General features: G+C 48.5%; 1 protein-coding gene across 2 annotated transcripts in view; it reads right to left on the bottom strand.

The window, feature by feature from the left end:
* The window catches only part of LOC138567242 (fibulin-2-like), a 1,012,531-nt gene that overhangs the window by 783,176 nt on the left and 211,645 nt on the right, over positions 1 to 17,710 (bottom strand). The gene's annotated exons all lie outside the window — the stretch shown is intronic.

Raw genomic sequence — 17,710 nt, 5'->3', positions numbered from 1 at the left:
AGAACTTATTGTAGACATCACTCTTTCAACGTGTAGCACAGCCAGCGTCCCTAGAGCACCCATTGTAGCCATCACTCTTTCAACATCTAGCACAGCCAGCGTCCCTACAGCACCTCTTGTTGACATCACTCTTTCACTATCTAGCACAGCCAGCATTCCTCCAGCACCGATTATAGACATCACTATTTCAACATCTAGCACAGCCAGCGTCCCCACAGAACCGATTGTAGACATCACTCCTTCAAATTCTAGTACAGCCAGCGTCTCTACAGCACCTATTGTAGACATCAATCTTTCAACATCTAGCACAGCCAGCGTCCCTACAGCACCTATTGTAGAAATCAATCTTTCAACATCTAGCACAGCCAGTGTTCATCCAGCACTGATTTTAGACATCATTCTTTCAACATTTAGCACAGCCAGCGTTCCTCCAGCACCTATTGTAGACATCACTCTTTCAACATCTAGCACAGCCAGCGTTCCTACACCACCCACCATAAGTATCACTCTTTCAACATCTACCACATCCAAGGCTCCTACACCATAGGCATCACTCTATCAACATCTACAACAGCCAGCGTCCCTCCAGCACCTATTTTAGACATCACTCTTTCAACATCTAGCACAGCCAGCATCCCTACAGCACCTATTTATACATCACTCTTTCAACATCTAGCACAGCCAGCATTCCTCCAGCACCTATTGTAGACATCATCCTTTCAACATCTAGCACAGCCAGCATTCCTCCAGCACCGATTGTAGACATCACTCTTTCAACACCTAGCACAGCCAGCGTTCCTACGCCACCCACCATAAGTATCACTCTTTCAACATCTACCACATCCAACGCTCCTATACCATAGTCATCACTCTTTCAACATCTACCACAGCCAGCGACCCTCCAGCACCTATTTTAGACATCACTCTTTCAACAACTAGCACAGCCAGGGTCCCTACAGCACCTATTTTAGACATCACTATTTCAACAGCCAGCACAGCCAGTGTTCCTAAAGCACTTATTTTAGACATCACTCTTTCAACATCTAGCACAGCAAGTGTCCCTACAGCACCTATTTTAGACATCACTCTTTCAACATCAACACAGCCAGCGTCCCTACTGCACCCATTTTAGACATCACCCTTTCAACATCTAGCACAGCCAGTGTAACTGCGGCACCTATTGTAGACATCACTCTTTTAACATCTAGCACAGCCAGCGTTCCTCCAGCACCGATTGTAGGCATCACTCTTTCAACATCTAGCACAGCCAGCATTCCTACAGCACATATTGTAGACATCACTCTTTCAACATCTAGCACAGCCAGCGTTCCTCCAGCACCGATTGTAGACATCACTCTTTCAACATCTAGCACAGCCAGCATTCCACCAGCACCGTTTGTAGACATCACTCTTTCAATACCTAGCACAGCCAGCGTTCCTCCAGCACCTACTTTAGACATCACTTTTTCAACATCTACCACAGCCAGCGTTCCTCCAGCACCGATTGTAGACATCACTCTTTCAACATCTAGCACAGACAGCGTCCCCACAGCACCTATTGTAGACATCCATCTTTCAACATCTAGCACAGCCAGAGTCCCTGGAGCACCCATTGCAGACATCACTCGCAACATCTAGCACAGCCAGCGTCCCCACAGCACCCATTGTAGACATCACTCTTTCAACTTCTAGCACAGCCAGCATCCCTACAGCACCTATTGTAGCCATCACTGTTTCAACATCTAGCACAGCCAGCGTCCCCACAGCACCCATTGTAGACATCACTCTTTCAACATCTAGCACAGCCAGTGTCCCTAGAGCGCCTATTTTAGACATCACGCTTTCAACATCTAGCACAGCCAGCGTTCCTCCAGCACCGATTGTAGACATCACTCTTTCAACATCTAGCACAGCCAGCATTCCACCAGCACTGTTTGTAGACATCAGTCTTTCAACATCTACCACAGCCAGCATCCCGTCAGTACCTATTTTAGACATCACTCTTTCAACATCTAGCACAGCCAGCGTCCCTACAGCACCTATTTGAGACATCATTCTTTCAACATCTAGCACAGCCAGCGTCCCTACAGCACCTATTTTAGACATCATGCTTTCAACATCTAGCACAGCCAGCATTCCTCCAGCACCTATTGTAGACATCACTATTTCAACTTCTAGCACAGCCAGCATCCCTACAGAACCTATTGTAGACATCACTCTTTCAACATCTAGCACAGCCAGTGTGTTATAGACTGCGTCACGAGGACGTTGCATACCTGTTCGTCCAGTTGAGGACCTTGAAGATGATGCGAGGCTGTCAGGAGTCCTGCGGTGATGTGGTTGATGACGCGAGAAGCCAGCCCAGCTCCCGCCCGAATGGGACCGGTTTGGAGATGAACCGGCTCCCAACGCCACGAGTGTGCTCTCCCCTGATTAGCGTGGCATCAGGACAGTACAAGCACTGACAGGGGGAGCCTTTCCAGATGACGATTCTGAGTCCCAAGGAAGACTGGATCCGGAAGATGGAAGTCCCAAGGATCAGGACACAGTAGAAGTTGGTTGGAGGCTGGGTCCGGCAGAGGAAGGTAGTGGGATTGCCCACAAGGTAGGCACAAAGGCAGTGGGAGGCAGAGCGGGCAGGCAGACAAGGTGCAAGAGCGAGAGCCAACTAGTAGACACAGAAAGGGAACCACCCAACTCAGAAGAAGGGAAAAGGGAGCCCCAAACACAGGACAAGGAGAAGGGATGACAGGACAATGCAACTTCAGGTTGTACCCGGAGGGTACCAGGAACAAGAAGAACAGGAATCAGGTAACAGGTAAGGAAGGCACAAGGAACCGGCGAGGAAACACGATCCAATTCAAACCTCGTTGAGACGCGGTTTGAATGAATGGCCGGGCTCCTTAAATAGGACTACCAACACCTAGGAGGCTTGGAACGCAAGCCGTGCTGTCTCCCATGCGTTGGTTGGCTTGGAGAGAGGCGTGGACCGCAAGGTCCTCCAAACCGAGTGCCCCGTGCAGTGCGCATGCGCAGAGAACGCGAAACAGCTGCCCGCGCATGTGCAGACCAACATGCCCAGGAAACCCGGAAGCGCCCGAGGACCAGGACAACCCAGGAGCCCCCAAGCGAAAGCGCGGGTACATCCTCCAGGATGGGGCGCGCCGCTTCAAGTAAGTGGACCCCAATGCGGGCGGCGTGACACTATGCCCCTCCCAGAAAGACCCGGGGCCCCAGGCTTCCAGGGACAACGAAGGAAAAAGTCACGAACAAGACGGGGCACATGACAGCGCGGCTCCCAAGTGCGATCACAAGCAGGGTAACCCTTCCAACCAACAAGGAATTGGAGCACGCCCCGACGAATCCGTGAGTCACATATTTCCTGCACTTCAAATTCAGGGACCCCCCGTACTTGAATGGAGGATGGCCGAGGACTGGAACGCCCAAAGACATCCTTCACAAAGGGTTTCAAAAGGGAGACATGAAACACCGGATGCACTCGCCAAGATAGGGGTAACACCAGTCGAAAAGCAACTGAGGACAAACGTTTAGAAATCCTGAAAGCCCATAGAATCGGGGTGCCAATTTGGTGGTCAGATTTCGTACTGGCAGGTTCTTAGAGGACAACCAAACCAAATCGCCCACCCGGAAATCCGGCTCCGTGGACCGACCCTTGTCTGCCTGCTTTTTCATGCGCTCTCGTGCCTCAACCAGGGTACCCCGGGCCAGGTTGTGCTGCTTTTGGATGTCGAAAACCAATTGATCCGCAGAAGGAACAGCACTGGGCAGTACTGGACTAAAAGGAACCAACTTGGGATGTAGTCCGGTAGAGCAAAAGAAAGGGCTGACACCAGTAGCAGTATGCGTTGCGTTGTTATAGGACACCTCAGCCAAATCAAGATTCTTCACCCAGTTGGTTTGAGTAGCATTGGCATAACAGCGTAGGTACTGCTCAAGAGTTTGGTTAGTTCTCTCCGTCTGTCCGTTTGTGTGCGGGTGATAACCAGAACTCAAGGCTCTGCGGATACCAAGATGAGTGCACAATTGATGCCAAAACGAAGAGATAAACTGCGAGCCACGATCTGAGATGATCTTCTCTGGTAATCCATGCAGTCGGTAGATGTTGTGTAGAAATGCCAGAGCCATCTGAGAGGAGGTAGGTATTTTTGAAAAAGGTATAAAGTGAGCATACTTCGTGAAACAGTCCACTACCACCATAATGCAAGTGTTGCCCTCAGAAGGCGGGAGCTTGACAATAAAGTCAGTGGCGATGGTGTGCCATGGGTAGGGCGGTGTTTCAGTAGGCTGAAGTAATCCCAAAGGTTTTCTCCTTGGTGTCTTAGTCTGAGCGCAGAACGGACAACTCTCCACATACCTCTTGATCTCCTTGGCCCAACCCGGCCACCAGAATTGTCTGGAAACCAGCTCCTGAGTGGCCTTGACGCCACGATGACCACCGATTTGTGAATCGTGAAACCCTTGGAGGATGTCTAACCGAAGTGAACACGTCGGTATGTACAGACGTTTCAAAAAGAACAGAAGACCGTTGCATTCAGTGATTTGTGGTCGCTTCAGAATGTCGGCTCGATCTGGGTCCACCAGTGTTTCTCGTACTATTCTCTGCAGATGAGGAGAAATCATCAAAAGAAAATGCTTAGGAGAAATCAATGGAGTATTCAAACTGCAATCCTTCTCTTCCTTCTCCAGAGAGCGCGATAAGGCATCAGCCTTCAGGTTCTGAGAGCTGGGGATGTAAGAAATGTTGAAGTCGTAGTGAGAAAAGAAAAAGGCCCACCTGGCCTGGCGAGAGGTGCGACACTGAAAGGATCGTAAAAACTGCAGGTTGCGATGATGAGTACGGACCTCTACAGAAAAACGACCACCCAGCAAATGGTGCCTCCACTCCTCAAACGCAGTCTTGATGGCCAAGAGTTCCTTCTCTATGACTGCGTAGTTCTGTTCACTCGGAGCAAGCTTTCGTGAGAAATAGGCCACCGGGTGTTCTTCGGCAGATATTGGATGCTTCTGTAAGAGAACAGCGCCAACAGCCAAGTTGGAAGCATCAGCCTCAACGATGTAGGGCATCTCGTCGTTGGGATGACGTAAAACAGGAGCTGTACTGAATGCCGTCTTCAAACGGTTGAAGGCTGCTGACGCCTCTGAATCCCAAAGGAACGGAATCTTAACGCTGGTCAAACGTGTCAACGGGGCCTTGACACGAGAAAATTGAGGAATGAAGCGCCGATAAAAATTGGCGAATCCCAAGAATCTTTGGAGGGATTTCAAGTCGTGAGGTTGTTTCCAATCTCGGATTGCTTGTACCTTATCTGAATCCATGTGGATTCCAGCCTCGCTGATCACATACCCCAGAAACTCCATCTTGTTCCGATGAAATGAACATTTTTCCGCTTTGGCGAACAACTGATTCTGTGACAGACGTAGAAGAACCTCACGTACATGGGAAACATGTTCCTCCAGATTGTCTTAGAAGACCAGGATATCATCCAGATAAACCCAGACCGAGATGCCAATCAAGTCACTGAAGATGTGATCCATAAACCGCTGGAAGACGGCCGGGGCATTACACAACCCGAAGGGCATTACCCTGTATTCGTAATGCCCAAATGGAGTCTGAAAGGCCGTCTTCCACTCGTCGCCCTCCTTGATTCTGACCAGATGGTAGGCTCCGCGAAGGTCTAGTTTGGTGAATACTCTGGCTGACCGTAATGACTCCATGATGTTCCGAATCAAAGGTAACGGGTACCTGTCCTTAAGGGAGATGTCATTCAGTTGACGATAATCGATACATGGCCGTAGAGTGCCCTCCTTCTTCTTCACAAAAAACAACGGGAATCCCGCGGGGGATTTGGAAGGTACGATGTATCCCTTTTCGACACAGTCATCCAAGTAGTCCCGAAGTACCAGTCTTTCGGTCTGAGTCAAGAAATAAACCTTCCCATGAGGGATCACCGCACCCAGGATCAGGTCAATGGAACAATCAAAAGTTCTGTGAGGTGGAAGGGGTATGTCTCCAGGCTCAGAAAACACTGTCCTCAGGTCAGCATATGCATGTGGAATCTGGGACAAGGAACACAAACCAGACAGGTTCTTAACAGAGGTAAGATGGGTTGAGGTTGGTGGCTTCAATGACGTGCCTGAACCACAACATTCCTGAAGACAAAGAGTAGAGGTAAACACTAGAATACAAGACTCCCAATTGATCGAGGGATTGTGTCGCTGAAGCCAAGGTAATCCCAACACCACTTGATATGAAGGTGACTTGATGACATCGAGAGCAATTCTCTCCTCATGAGCCTCGATTCACAATAGCATGCCAACTGTATGCAATCGTATGGGTCCGGAAGATAAAGGTGTACCATCAATGACCTCCACAGGTATCGCATTCCTTCTGGTAAGCAATGGTATGCCACTGTTGATGGCAAATTCCTTATCAATATAGTTACCGGAAGCCCCGCAATCCAACAATCCATGGACATCAATTGTCTTCTCCTGCCACTTCAGACTGATTTTCAAAATCATCAAGACGGCTGGCTGAATAGGTGGAAACGCCGTACTGGCACAAGAAAGGACTTGTAGCAAAGAAGGACCTGTCGTAGCCTTTCCAGTAGATGACAGGTCTCCTAGTTTCCCCCTTTCTTGATAGGACGCAAAGGACAGGTACCCAGATAGTGACCGGCAGCTCCACAGTATAGACACAATCGCAGACTTCTCCTGCGCTTCTTCTCTTCTTCGGATAAGGGACCTCTTACTGCACCCAATTGCATAGGCTCAGTAGAGGAATCCGAAGGTACTGGCAGTCCAGTCGGTAGGGTTGAAGGCCTGGGGAACACCTTCTCAAACCGACGTCTCTCACCCTTTCTCTCGGCCAATCTCTGGTCTATCCTCAAAACTTGTTCAATAAGTTTCTGAAGATCTTCGGGTTCAGGAATGTGCAACAACTCATCCTTGTATTCCTCTCTTAATCCCCGGCGACACAAGGTCTTCTGTGTTATCTCTGGCCATAGGGAATCAGTCACCAGTTGACGGAAACGGCCGATATAAGTTATAATATCGGTATTTGCCTGTTGAATATCCATCAATTGATTCTGTGCTGTGGAGGCCAGATTAGGAGACTGGAAAACTTCCAAGAACGCTTTTTCAAAGGCCAAGAAATCGCTAAGAATGGGGCTATTAGTAAAAACCAGTGGTGTAGCCCAAGCAAGAGCATTCCCAGATAAATTGCCCAAAATGTAGCCAATCTTGGCTTTATCATTGTTGAAATGTGTCGATCGGTAGAGGAAATGTATCCGACAATGATTGTAGAATTCACCCACACGTCTGGGATCTCCATCGAACTTGATGGGTGCGGTGTGAGCCATGGTGTTTTCAGACTGTGGGGTTGCCCCTATGTTCTGTGTCACCATTTGACGTAAAGTCACATTCTCCTGACGGAGTGCTGTCATCTCAGCACGAAGAGCTTGTACTTCATTACGAAGACCTGGGTCCTCTTCCATCTCAGAGTCCGAAGTATCCGAAGGCAGGCATCTCAATCTGTTATAGACTGCGTCACGAGGACGTTGCGTACCTGTTCGTCCGGTTGAGGACCTTGAAGATGATACCAGGCTGTCAGGAGTCCTGCGGTGATGTGGTTGATGACGCGAGAAGCCAGCCCAGCTCCCGCCCGAATGGAACCGGGTTGGAGATGAACCGGCTCCCAACGCCACGAGTGTGCTCTCCCCTGATTAGCGTGGCATCAGGACAGTGCAAGCACTGACAGGGGGAGCCTTTCCAGATGACGATTCTGAGTCCCAAGGAAGACTGGATCCGGAAGATGGAAGTCCCAAGGATCAGGACACAGTGGAAGTTGGTTGGAGGCTGGGTCCGGCAGAGGAAGGTAGTGGGATTGCCCACAAGGTAGGCACAAAGGCAGTGGGAGGCAGAGCGGGCAGGCAGACAAGGTGCAAGAGCGAGAGCCAACTAGTAGACACAGAAAGGGAACCACCCAACTCAGAAGAAGGGAAAAGGGAGCCCCAACCACAGGACAAGGAGAAGGGATGACAGGACAATACAACTTCAGGTTGTACCCGGAGGGTACCAGGAACAAGAAGAACAGGAATCAGGTAACAGGTAAGGAAGGCACAAGGAACCGGTGAGGAAACACGATCCAATTCAAACCGCGTTGAGACGCGGTTTGAATGAATGGCCAGGCTCCTTAAATAGGACTACCAACACCTAGGAGGCTTGGAACGTAAGCCGTGCTGTCTCCCATGCGTTGGTTGGCTTGGAGAGAGGCGTGGACCACAAGGTCCTCCAAACCGAGTGCCCCGTGCAGTGCGCATGCGCGGAGAACGCGAAACGGCCGCCTGCGCATGCGCAGACCAACATGCCCAGGAAACCCGGAAGCGCCCGAGGACCAGGACAACCCAGGAGCCACCAAGCGAAAGCGCGGGTACATCCTCCAGGATGGGGCGCGCCGCTTCAAGTAAGTGGACCCCAATGCGGGCGGCGTGACACAGTGTCCCCACAGCACCCATTGTAGACATCACTCTTTAAAATTCTAGTACAGCCAGCGTCCCTACAGCACCTATTGTAGACATCAATCTTTCAACATCTAGCACAGCCAGTGTTCATCCAGCACCGATTGTAGGCATCACTCTTTCAACATCTAGCACAGCCGGCATTCCTATAGCACATATTGTAGACATCACTCTTTCAACATCTAGCACAGCCAGCGTCCCTAGAGCACCCATTGCAGACATCACTCTCAACATCTAGCACGGCCAGCGTCCCCACAGCACCCATTGTAGACATCACTTTTTCAACTTCTAGCACAGCCAGCATCCCTACAGCACCTCTTTTAGACATCACTCTTTCCACATCTAGCACAGCCAGCGTTCCTCCAGCACCGATTGTAGACATCACTCTTTCAACTTCTAGCACAGCCAGCGTCCTTACAGCACCTATTGTAGACATCAGTCTTTCAAAGTCTAGCACAGCCAGCGTCCCTAGAGCACCCTTTGCAGACATCACTCTTTCAACTTCTAGAACAGCCAGCGTCCCAGCAGCACCCATTGTAGACATCACTCTTTCAACTTCTAGCACAGCCAGCATCCCTACAGCACCTATTGTAGCCATCCCTCTTTCAACATCTAGCACAGCCAGCGTTCCTCCAACACCAATTGTAGACATCACTCTTTCAACATCTAGCACAGCCAGCGTCCCCACAGCACCTATTGTAGACATCACTCTTCCAACATCTAAGCCAGCATCCTTAGAGCATCCATTGTAGACATCACTCTTTCAGCATCTAACACAGCCAGTGTCCCCACAACACGTATTGTAGACATCACTCTTTCAACATCTAGCACAGCCAGCATCCCTACAGCACCTATTATAGACATCAGTCTTTCAACGTCTAGTACAGCCAGCTTCATTAGAGCACCCTTTGCAGACATCACTCTTTCAACTTCTAGAACAGCCAGCGTCCCAGAAGAAGCCATTGTAGACATCACTCTTTCAACATCTAGCACAGCCAGCGTCCCTACAGCACCTATTGTAGACTTCACTCTTTCAACATCTAGCACAACCAGCGTCCCTAGAGCACCCATTGTAGACATCATTCTTTCAACATCTAGCACAGCCAGAGTCCCCACAGCACCCATTGTAGACATCACTCTTTCAAATCCTAGCACAGCCAGCGTCCCTACGGTACCTATTGTAGACATCCCTCTTTCAACATCTAGCACAGCCAGCGTTCCACCAGCACCGATTGTAGACATCACTCTTTCAATATCTAGCACAGCCAGTGTCCCCACAGCACCCATTGTAGACATCGCTCTTTCAACATCTAGCACAGCCAATGTCCCTAGAGCGCCTATTTTAGACATCACGCTTTCAACATCTAGCACGGCCAGCGTTCCTCCAACACCGATTGTAGACATCACTCTTTCAACATCTAGCACAGCCAGCATTCCACCAGCACTGTTTGTAGACATCAGTCTTTCAACATCTACCACTGCCAGCGTCCCGCCAGTACCTATTTTAGACATCACTCTTTCAACATCTAGCACAGCCAGCGTCCCTACAGCACCTATTTTAGACATCATTCTTTCAACATCTAGCACAGGCAGCGTCCCTACAGCTCCTATTTTAGACATCACGCTTTCAACATCTAGCACAGCCAGCATTCCTCCAGCACCTATTGTAGACATCACTCTTTCAACTTCTAGCACAGCCAGCATCCCTACCGAACCTATTGTAGACATCACTCTTTCAACATCTAGCACAGCCAGTGTCCCCACAGCACCCATTGTAGACATCACTCTTTCAAATTCTAGTACAGCCAGCGTCCCTACAGCACCTATTGTAGACATCAATCTTTCAACATCTAGCACAGCCAGTGTTCATCCAGCACCGATTGTAGGCATCACTCTTTCAACATCTAGCACAGCCAGCATTCCTCGAGCACATATTGTAGACATCACTCTTTCAACATCTAGCACAGCCAGCGTTCCTCCAGCACTGATTGTAGACATCACTCTTTCCACATCTCCCACAGCAAGCAACCCTCCAGCACCTATTTTAGACATCACTCTTTAAACATCTAGCACATCAGCATCCCGACAGCACCTATTTTAGACATCACTCTTTCAACACCTCGCACAGCCAGCGTTCCTCCAGCACCTATTTTAGACATCACTCTTTCAACATCTAAGCCAGCATCCTTAGAGCATCCATTGTAGACATTACTCTTTCAACATCTAGCACAGCCATTGTCCCTAGAGCGCCTATTTTAGGCATCACGCTTTCAGCATCTAGCACAGCCAGAGTTCCTCCAGCACCGATTGTAGACATCACTCTTTCAACTTCTAGCACAGCCAGCGTCCCTACAGCACCTATTATAGACATCACTCTTTCAACATCTAGCACAGCCAGTGCCCCCACAGCACCCATTGTAGACATCACTCTTTCAAATTCTAGTACAGCCAACGTCCCTATAGCACCTATTGTAGACATAAATCTTTCAACATATAGCACAGCCAGTGTTCATCCAGCAACGATTGTAGGCATCACTCTTTCAACATCAAGCACAGCCAGCATTCCTACAGCACATATTGTAGACATCACTCTTTCAACATCTAGCACAGCCAGGGTTCCTCCAGCACAGATTGTAGACATCACTCTTTCCACATCTCCCACAGCAAGCGTCCCTGCAGCACCTATTTTAGACATCACTCTTTCAACATCTAGCACACCCAGCGTCCCGACAGCACCTATTTTAGACAACACTCTTTCAACATCTTGCACAGCCAGCGTTTCTACAGCACCTATTTTGGACATCACTCTTTCAACACCTCGCACAGCCAGCGTTCCTCCAGCACCTATTGTAGACATCACTCTTTCAACATCTAGCACAGCCAGCCTTCCTCCGCACTGATTGTAGGCATCACTCTTTCAACATCTAGCACAGCCAGCGTTCCTACACCACCCACCATAAGTATAACTCTTTCAACATCTACCACATCCAATGCTCCTACAACATAGGCATCACTCTTTCAACATCTACAACAGCCAGCGTCCCTCCAGCACCTATTTTAGACATCACTCTTTCAACATCTAGCACAGCCAGCATCCATACAGCACCTATTTTAGACATCACTCTTTCAACATCTAGCACAGCCAGTGTCCCCACAGCACCCATTGTAGACATCACTCTTTCAACATCTAGCACAGCCAATGTCCCTAGAGCGCCTATTTTAGACATCACGCTTTCAACATCTAGCACGGCCAGCATTCCTCCAGCACCGATTGTAGACATCACTCTTTCAACATCTAGCACAGCCAGCATTCCACCAGCACTGTTTGTAGACATCAGTCTTTCAACATCTACCACTGCCAGCGTCCCGCCAGTACCTATTTTAGACATCACTCTTTCAACAGCTAGCACAGCCAGCGTCCCTACAGCACCTATTTTAGACATCATTCTTTCAACATCTAGCACAGGCAGCGTCCCTACAGCTCCTATTTTAGACATCGCGCTTTCAACATCTAGCACAGCCAGCATTCCTCCAGCACCTATTGTAGACATCACTCTTTCAACTTCTAGCACAGCCAGCATCCCTACCGAACCTATTGTAGACATCACTCTTTCAACATCTAGCACAGCCAGTGTCCCCACAGCACCCATTGTAGACATCACTCTTTCAAATTCTAGTACAGCCAGCGTCCCTACAGCACCTATTGTAGACATCAATCTTTCAACATCTAGCACAGCCAGTGTTCATCCAGAACCGATTGTAGGCATCACTCTTTCAACATCTAGCACAGCCAGCATTCCTCGAGCACATATTGTAGACATCACTCTTTCAACATCTAGCACAGCCAGCGTTCCTCCAGCACTGATTGTAGACATCACTCTTTCCACATCTCCCACAGCAAGCGTCCCTCCAGCACCTATTTTAGACATCACTCTTTAAACATCTAGCACATCAGCATCCCAACAGCACCTATTTTAGACATCACTCTTTCAACACCTCGCACAGCCAGCATTCCTCCAGCACCTATTGTAGACATGACTCTTTCAACATCTAGCACAGCCAGCGTTCCTCAAGCACCTATTGTAGACATCACTCTTTCAACATCTAGCACAGCCAGTGTTCCTCTGCACTGATTGTAGGCATCACTCTTTCAAGATCTAGCGCAGCCAGCGTTCCTACACCACCCACCATAAGTATCACTCTTTCAACATCTACCACATCCAATGCTCCCACACCAAAGGCATCACTCTTTCAACATCTACAACAGCCAGCGTCCCTCCAGCACCTATTTTAGACATCACTCTTTCAACATCTAAGCCAGCATCCTTAGAGCATCCATTGTAGACATTACTCTTTCAACATCTAGCACAGCCATTGTCCCTTGAGCGCCTATTTTAGGCATCACGCTTTCAGCATCTAGCACAGCCAGAGTTCCTCCAGCACCGATTGTAGACATCACTCTTTCAACTTCTAGCACAGCCAGCGTCCCTACAGCACCTATTGTAGACATCACTCTTTCAACATCTAGCACAGCCAGTGTCCCCACAGCACCCATTGTGGACATCACTCTTTCTGATTCTAGTACAGCCAACGTCCCTATGGCACCTATTGTAGACATCAATCTTTCAACATATAGCACAGCCAGTGTTCATCCAGCAACGATTGTAGGCATCACTCTTTCAACATCTAGCACAGCCAGCGTTCCTACACCACCCACCATAAGTATAACTCTTTCAACATCTACCACATCCAATGCTCCTACAACATAGGCATCACTCTTTCAACATCTACAACAGCCAGCGTCCCTCCAGCACCTATTTTAGACATCACTCTTTCAACATCTAGCACAGCCAGCATCCATACAGCACCTATTTTAGACATCACTCTTTCAACATCTAGCACAGCCAGTGTCCCCACAGCACCCATTGTAGACATCACTCTTTCAACATCTAGCACAGCCAATGTCCCTAGTGCGCCTATTTTAGACATCACGCTTTCAACATCTAGCACAGCCAGCATTCCTCCAGCACCGATTGTAGACATCACTCTTTCAACATCTAGCACAGCCAGCATTCCACCAGCACTGTTTGTAGACATCAGTCTTTCAACATCTACCACTGCCAGCGTCCCGCCAGTACCTATTTTAGACATCACTCTTTCAACAGCTAGCACAGCCAGCGTCCCTACAGCACCTATTTTAGACATCATTCTTTCAACATCTAGCACAGGCAGCGTCCCTACAGCTCCTATTTTAGACATCACGCTTTCAACATCTAGCACAGCCAGCATTCCTCCAGCACCTATTGTAGACATCAATCTTTCAACATATAGCACAGCCAGTGTTCATCCAGCAACGATTGTAGGCATCACTCTTTCAACATCAAGCACAGTCAGCATTCCTACAGCACATATTGTAGACATCACTCTTTCAACATCTAGCACAGCCAGCGTTCCTCCAGCACCGATTGTAGACATCACTCTTTCCACATCTCCCACAGCAAGCGTCCCTCCAGCACCTATTTTAGACATCACTCTTTCAACATCTAGCACAGCCAGCGTCCCGACAGCACCTATTTTAGACATCACTCTTTCAACATCTTGCACAGCCAGCGTTTCTACAGCACCTATTTTGGACATCACTCTTTCAACACCTCGCACAGCCAGCGTTCCTCCAGCACCTATTGTAGACATCACTCTTTCAACATCTAGCACAGCCAGCGTTCCTCCGCACTGATTGTAGGCATCACTCTTTCAACATCTAGCACAGCCAGCGTTCCTACACCACCCACCATAAGTATAACTCTTTCAACATCTACCACATCCAACGCTCCTACAACATAGGCATCACTCTTTCAACATCTACAACAGCCAGCGTCCCTCCAGCACCTATTTTAGACATCACTCTTTCAACATCTAGCATAGCCAGCATCCATACAGCACCTATTTTAGACATCACTCTTTCAACATCTAGCACAGCCAGCATTCCTCCAGCACCTGTTGTAGACATCACTCTTTCAACATCTAGCGCAGCCAGCGTTCCTCCAGCACTGATTGTAGGCATCACTCTTTCAACATCTACCACAGCCAGCGTTCCTACAGCACATATTGTAGACATGACTCTTTCAACATATAGCACAGCCAGCGTTCCTCAAGCACCTATTGTAGACATCACTCTTTCAACATCTAGCACAGCCAGTGTTCCTCTGCACTGATTGTAGGCATCACTCTTTCAAGATCTAGCACAGCCAGCGTTCCTACACCACCCACCATAAGTATCACTCTTTCAACATCTACCACATCCAATGCTCCCACACCATAGGCATCACTCTTTCATCATCTACAAAAGCCAGCGTCCCTCCAGCACCTATTTTAGACATCACTCTTTCAACATCTAAGCCAGCATCCTTAGAGCATCCATTGTAGACATTACTCTTTCAACATCTAGCACAGCCAGTGTCCCTAGAGCGCCTATTTTAGGCATCACGCTTTCCGCATCTAGCACAGCCAGAGTTCCTCCAGCACCGATTGTAGACATCACTCTTTCAACTTCTAGCACAGCCAGCGTCCCTACAGCACCTATTGTAGACATCACTCTTTCAACATGTAGCACAGCCAGTGTCCCCACAGCACCCATTGTAGACATCACTCTTTCAAATTCTAGTACAGCCAACGTCCCTATAGCACCTATTGTAGACATCAATCTTTCAACATATAGCACAGCCTGTGTTCATCCAGCAACGATTGTAGGCATCACTCTTTCAACATCAAGCACAGCCAGCATTCCTACAGCACATATTGTAGACATCACTCTTTCAACATCTAGCACAGCCAGCGTTCCTACAGCACCGATTGTAGACATCACTCTTTCCACATCTCCCACAGCAAGCGTCCCTGCAGCACCTATTTTAGACATCACTCTTTCAACATCTAGTACAGGCAGCGTCCCGACAGCACCTATTTTAGACATCACTCTTTCAACATCTTGCACAGCCAGCAACATCTTGCACAGCCAGCGTTTCTACAGCACCTATTTGGACATCACTCTTTCAACACCTCGCACAGCCAGCGTTCCTCCAGCACCTATTGTAGACATCACTCTTTCAACATCTAGCACAGCCAGCATTCCTCCGCACTCATTGTAGGCATCACTCTTTCAACATCTAGCACAGCCAGCGTTCCTACACCACCCACCATAAGTATAACTCTTTCAACATCTACCACATCCAACGCTCCTACAACATAGGCATCATTCTTTCAACATCTACAACAGACAGCGTCCCTCCAGCACCTATTTTAGACATCACTCTTTCAACATCTAGCACAGCCAGCATCCATACAGCACCTATTTTAGACATCACTCTTTCAACATCTAGCACAGCCAGCATTCCTCCAGCACCTGTTGTAGACATCACTCTTTCAACATCTAGCGCAGCCAGCGTTCCTCCAGCACTGATTGTAGGCATCACTCTTTCAACATCTACCACAGCCAGCGTTCCTACAGCACATATGGTAGACATCACTCTTTCAACATCAAGCACAGCCAGCGTTCCTCTAGCACAGATTGTTGACATCACTCTTTCAGCATCTACCAAAGCCAGCGTTCCTCCAGCACCGATTGTAGACATCCCTCTTTCAACATCTAGCACAGACAGCGTCCCCACAGCACCTATTGTAGACATCCATCTTTCAACATCTAGCACAGCCAGAGTACCTAGAGCACCCATTGCAGACATCACTCTCAACATCTACCACAGCCAGCGTTCCTACAGCACATATGGTAGACATCACTCTTTCAACATCAAGCACAGCCAGCGTTCCTCCAGCACCGATTGTAGACATCACTCTTTCCACATCTCCCACAGCAAGCGTCCCTCCAGCACCTATTTTAGACATCACTCTTTCAACATCTAGCACAGCCAGCGTCCCGACAGCACCTATTTTAGACATCACTCTTTCAACATCTTGCACAGCCAGCGTTTCTACAGCACCTATTTTGGACATCACTCTTTCAACACCTCGCACAGCCAGCGTTCCTCCAGCACCTATTGTAGACATCACTCTTTCAACATCTAGCACAGCCAGCGTTCCTCCGCACTGATTGTAGGCATCACTCTTTCAACATCTAGCACAGCCAGCGTTCCTACACCACCCACCATAAGTATAACTCTTTCAACATCTACCACATCCAACGCTCCTACAACATAGGCATCACTCTTTCAACATCTACAACAGCCAGCGTCCCTCCAGCACCTATTTTAGACATCACTCTTTCAACATCTAGCATAGCCAGCATCCATACAGCACCTATTTTAGACATCACTCTTTCAACATCTAGCACAGCCAGCATTCCTCCAGCACCTGTTGTAGACATCACTCTTTCAACATCTAGCGCAGCCAGCGTTCCTCCAGCACTGATTGTAGGCATCACTCTTTCAACATCTACCACAGCCAGCGTTCCTACAGCACATATTGTAGACATGACTCTTTCAACATATAGCACAGCCAGCGTTCCTCAAGCACCTATTGTAGACATCACTCTTTCAACATCTAGCACAGCCAGTGTTCCTCTGCACTGATTGTAGGCATCACTCTTTCAAGATCTAGCACAGCCAGCGTTCCTACACCACCCACCATAAGTATCACTCTTTCAACATCTACCACATCCAATGCTCCCACACCATAGGCATCACTCTTTCATCATCTACAAAAGCCAGCGTCCCTCCAGCACCTATTTTAGACATCACTCTTTCAACATCTAAGCCAGCATCCTTAGAGCATCCATTGTAGACATTACTCTTTCAACATCTAGCACAGCCAGTGTCCCTAGAGCGCCTATTTTAGGCATCACGCTTTCCGCATCTAGCACAGCCAGAGTTCCTCCAGCACCGATTGTAGACATCACTCTTTCAACTTCTAGCACAGCCAGCGTCCCTACAGCACCTATTGTAGACATCACTCTTTCAACATGTAGCACAGCCAGTGTCCCCACAGCACCCATTGTAGACATCACTCTTTCAAATTCTAGTACAGCCAACGTCCCTATAGCACCTATTGTAGACATCAATCTTTCAACATATAGCACAGCCTGTGTTCATCCAGCAACGATTGTAGGCATCACTCTTTCAACATCAAGCACAGCCAGCATTCCTACAGCACATATTGTAGACATCACT

Source organism: Ambystoma mexicanum, chromosome 2p (genome assembly GCF_040938575.1).
Source record: "Ambystoma mexicanum isolate Mex_15411 chromosome 2p, UKY_AmexF1_1, whole genome shotgun sequence".
Lineage (NCBI taxonomy): Eukaryota > Metazoa > Chordata > Amphibia > Caudata > Ambystomatidae > Ambystoma > Ambystoma mexicanum.
The sequence above is the reverse complement of the archived record's forward strand: the minus strand, read 5'-3'. Positions and strand labels throughout refer to the sequence as shown.